Here is a 5,000-nt window from a genome sequence, read left to right on the forward strand (position 1 = left end):
TAGTGAGCTAACTTCCGGTGGGAAATAAGTCAGATAGCTTCCGGTTTTCACCTTGTGGTTTAGTGAAGCCGCACATAAGGAACGACTGCTTTTTGTTCTTACAGCTGAGTTTTAACTCATGAGAAAGAAATATACAACACTTTCGTCGATAAGAAGCTCCGGTGGACGAAACTCGACAAGGTAAAAATTTAATTTCTTGAATGTCCACTTAATATGTTTGTGTTCAAAGCCAAGCTAATGCTAGGGAAGTTAGTATGGATTGGAATATGTTGTTATCAACGGTTTCTGATTGTAGGTCGCCCCCTAATGGTTAGGAGAAGTAAGTGTTTTTATATCGGCACAGTATTTGGGGGGGGTCACCAACATTTTTGAAACCAAGAGCTACTTCTTGGGTACTGATTAATGCGAAGGGCTACCAGTTTGATACACACTTAAATAAATTACCAGAAATAGCCAATTTGCTCAATTTACCTTTCATAAATACATCTATATATATAGTTAAAAAAATGGGTATTTCTGTCTGTCGTTTCGTCGCACATTTTTTTTCCTTTTACGGAAGGTTTTTTTGTAGAGAATAAATGATGAAAAAAGCACTTAATTGAACGGTTTAAAAGAGGAGAAAACAGGAAAAAAATTAAAATAAAATTTTGAAACAGTTTATCTTCAATTTGGACTCTTTCGAATTCAAAATTCAACTGAAAAAAAGGAGAAAAACTAGCTAATTCGAATCTTTTTGAAAAAATTTAAAAGATAATTTATATAATATCATTAGTACTTTTTCATGATTAAGATTAATTTTAGTATTTTGATGACTCGTTTTAAATGGGTTAAAATTCAATCTGCATTTTGTTAAAATATATTAAAAATTGGACCGAGCTATATTTCTAACAAAGACAAATCATTATTTCTTCTAGATTTTCCAGAACAAAAATTTTAAAAGAAATTCAAAAGACTTTGAAATAAGATTTAAATTTGATTCTAAAGACTTTCTAGATCTGCCGGAATATTGTTTTTGAATTTTAATCATAATAAGTTTGAAGAAATATTTCACAAATATTCTTCTTAGAAAAAAAAAGAAGCTAAAATGAAGATTTAAATTAAAATCTATTTATTATTCTTTACAAAAAAAAAAAATACTTGAACATTGATTTAAATTGTCAGGAAAGAAGAGGAAGGAATTTAAAAGGTAAAACGGTATATGTTTTTAAAAATCCTAAAATAATTTTTAAGGTTGTATTTTTTTCTCCAACATTGTCTTTTTGAAAGTTATAGGAAGCAATGTAAAAAAATAAATGAATTTATTCAAACAAGTGAAGACCAAGTCTTTAAAATATTTTATTGGATTTTCAAATTCTATTAGAGTTTTGTCTCTGTTAGAATTAACCAACACGGTGCACATTTTAAGCTTCAAAGCTGAAAACGAGACCTTTCTTCATTAAAAACAAAAATTGCATTAATTTTTTATTCATACTTTAATTATTTCAGTCCCTCTAACCCAAGGGTGTCCAAAGTGCGGCCCGCAGCTAATCGTTTAACGGCCCGCCACACCTGCAAAAACTGCAAAATTGATTGTATCGCAAAAAAATAAAAAAAATAAAAACATTTAAAAAAGTGGAATGAGGTGAAATCTAATGAGAAAAAGTGGCAATGTTGACACAAAGCTGCCAAGCAGGCAGTTTTTTCCCCCTTTTGTCTTTATTTTCTTTTTTTCCATTGATCAAAGAAAAAAAAAAAAGGACAAAAAATCTATGTTATAATGAATTATTTTTTTTTAATCATCACTTTAAAATGTTTTATGTTGAAAAAATATTGCATATGTTGTGTAGTTCCCATATAAAAACATCAACGTTTTGACAAAAGAGCATAAGACAAACAAAATAATAGTTCAAACTTAAAATCGACAAATATATCGGAAGTTCATCTCGAAATTTAAGTGTTAATAAAATTAAATAATAAAAATGCATCACTTTATTAGTGGGGAACCTTTCGGATCTCAAATATATTTGGTAGGATTTTATTTAACTTTTCACTGTGATTACTCTAAAATATTAAATAATTAAAATCAATGGTGTCCTGCATTATTGATCTTTGAGGGCTTCAATTGCTAAATAAAGGAACACTCCTGAAGGAATCAATAAAGTACTATCTATCTATCTAAATACTGCATATTTCAGTTTTACTATAAAAAAACAAAGTTGTCTTTGACAGAAAAGGCATAAAACCTTATTTGTTTGACTTTATATCAACCTCAAGTTGATATAGATTTACTGTAAGCATTAAATAATAATAATAATTGGACTTATTTTTAAAATTTTAGTGAACACTCCTGAAGGAATCAATAAAGTACTATCTATCCATCTAAATACTGCATATTTCAGTTTTACTATAAAAAAAAGCATTAAATAAAACCCTCTATGCTCCCCAGGAGACCTAAGGATAAAAAAAAAAAAAATCCATATATTTTGTTGTGGTTTGAAAATGAAAAATATCAAAATGGCCCCCGCATGCTTAAATTTTTCCATTTGTGGCCCTCTGTGGAAAAAGTTTGGACACCCCTGTTCTAACCCAACAACTAAAAAAGGTTTGGGGGACCCCTGCTGTAAACCGTTACAAGTCAATACTTAAATTATAAGGAAATTATTGTCTGAACTGTAAAGTTGACAATGTGATGTAAAAAAGTGGCCATCATATGATTTATTTTTTCAGCATTTAAAAGACTTCTTTGTGCTCTACATCATGTTTTTCAACCACTGTGCCGCGGCACACTAGTGCCGTGAGATACAGTCTGGTGTGCTGTAGGAGATGATCTAAATTTCACTTATTTGGGTTGAAAATTTTTTTTGCAAACCAGTAATTATGGTCTGAAAATGATTTTTTGTTGTTGTTGCGTGTCAGTGCTGTCTGGAGCTCGGCAGAGTAACCGTGTAATACTCTTTTATATCAGTAGGTGGCAGCCAGTGCTAATTGCTTTGTAGATGTCGGAAACAGGGCTTCACGGTGGTAGAGGGGTTAGTGCGTCTGCCTCACAATACGAAGGTCCTGCAGTCCTGGGTTCAAATCCAGGCACGGGATCTTTCTGTGTGGAGTTTGCATGTTCTCCCCGTGAATGCGTGGGTTCCCTCCGGGTACTCCGGCTTCCTCCCACCTCCAAAGACATGCACCTGGGGATAAGTTGATTGGCAACACTAAATTGGCCCTAGTGTGTGAATGTGAGTGTGAATGTTGTCTGTCTATCTGTGTTGGCCCTGCGATGAGGTGGCGACTTGTACAGGGTGTACCCCGCCTTCCGCCCGACTGTAGCTGAGATAGGCGCCAGCGCCCCCCGCGAGCCCAAAAGGGAATAAGCGGTAGGAAATGGATGGATGGATGGATGTCGGAAACAGCGGGAGGCAGGCTGCAGGTAAAATTGAGTCTAATGCTTATATCAAAAATAAAACAAACGGTGAGTGCCCCTATGAAAAGTAATTGACGAAACTAAAACTAAACTGGCTACAAATTAAACAACAACAGAATGCTGGACGACAGCAAAGACTTACTGTGGAGCAAAGACGGCGTCCACAAAGTACATCCGAACATAACATGACAATCGACAATGTCCTCACAATGAAGGATAAAAACAACTAAAATCTTCTTGATTGCTAAAACAAAGAAGATGCGGGAAATATCGCTCAAAGGAAGACATGAAACTGCTACAGGAAAATACCAAAAAAAGAGAAAAGCCATTAAAATAGGAGCGCAAGACAAGAACTAAGACACTACATGAATTACCATGGATTGATTAACGTGGACCCCGACTTAAACAAGTTGAAAAACTTATTGGGGTGTTACCATTTAGTGGTCAATTGTACGGAATATGTACTGTACTGTACTGTACTATATACTAATAAAAGTATCAATCAATCAATCGACACACAGGAAAACAGCAATAAACTCCAAATAAGTCGGGGTGATGTGACAGGTGGTGACAGTACACCTACTTTGAGACAAGAGCTATAGTGATGCATGCTTGGTTATGGTTTAAAGTCATACCCAACAATTGCGACGACTTTTTACTGTCAACTGAGTTTTGTTTTTTAATGATGTCTGCTGCTGGTGGTGCGCCTCAGGATTTTTTCAACGCAAAAAATGTGCCTTGGCTCAAAAAAGGTTGAAAAACACTGCTCTACATAACACGTCATGGTGGTTCTTTGGTCAAAATGTCGCTGAGATTATGTTTTGCAGACCGTCTTTCAGCTGTTATCTGACTGGTTTGATTTACGTGCCTCCACTTTGACAGTCTTTGTTGTGATTTTTAGTGGTTCCAAGTTCCATACGGAGTCCACTGACATTTTAAGTTCGAACTATGCGTTACTCTGTATTAGAAATGGCAACAGCGGAGGATAGAGCAGGGGTGTCAAACTCATTGTAGATCGGGGGCCACAAGGAGAAAAATCTGACACGATAACTTAAAAATAAAGACAACTTCGGATTGTTTTCTTAGTTTGAAAATAGAACAAGCACATTCTGAAAATGTACAAATCATGAAGTTGTTTTCTTTTAAACATACATGTTGCGGTTAATGGTATTCTATCTTTGTCATTATTTGTATTTTCTGAATAAATTTAATTAATAAAATTGAATATTCATCAGTCAACTCATTGGTGTTAATTTTCAACCTATCAAGATGAAAAGATTGCATCAAAATCAAATTACAGCTTGTTATTTATGTCGTTTGATCATTTTCCTCGACTGACGTAGGTAGCATCATCTACAAAGATACAAGTAATTGCTATTGCGACATCTGGTGGACACATTTAGAACAGCTGTTTCTTTCATTCAAAAGTTTCAGGTTAAATTTTCTACCTAGCAAACTCATCCTACGGGCCGGATAAAACGTGTTCGGGTGACACCCTTCGGATAGAGAGAATGGAGAAAGAGAAGGACTTTGGGTACATTTATACCGTATGTGGGTAGTCTGCTGAAGTCACTGAGGCAAAAGACGTCACATTTGCTCTGCGTTT

The 5,000-nt window shown here is 34.7% G+C and overlaps 1 protein-coding gene across 1 annotated transcript in view; it reads left to right on the top strand.

Moving 5' to 3' along the window:
* The first annotated feature begins 32 nt into the window (after positions 1-32).
* The window catches only part of LOC133545681 (solute carrier family 22 member 4-like), a 145,246-nt gene continuing 140,278 nt past the window's right edge, over positions 33-5,000 (top strand). Inside the window, exon 1 of the mRNA XM_061891486.1 lies at positions 33-180. The gene's annotated coding sequence lies outside the window, so the exon portion shown is untranslated. The remainder of the gene's footprint in view (positions 181-5,000) is intronic.

The sequence above is a fragment of the Nerophis ophidion genome, linkage group LG28 (assembly GCF_033978795.1).
Source record: "Nerophis ophidion isolate RoL-2023_Sa linkage group LG28, RoL_Noph_v1.0, whole genome shotgun sequence".
Lineage (NCBI taxonomy): Eukaryota > Metazoa > Chordata > Actinopteri > Syngnathiformes > Syngnathidae > Nerophis > Nerophis ophidion.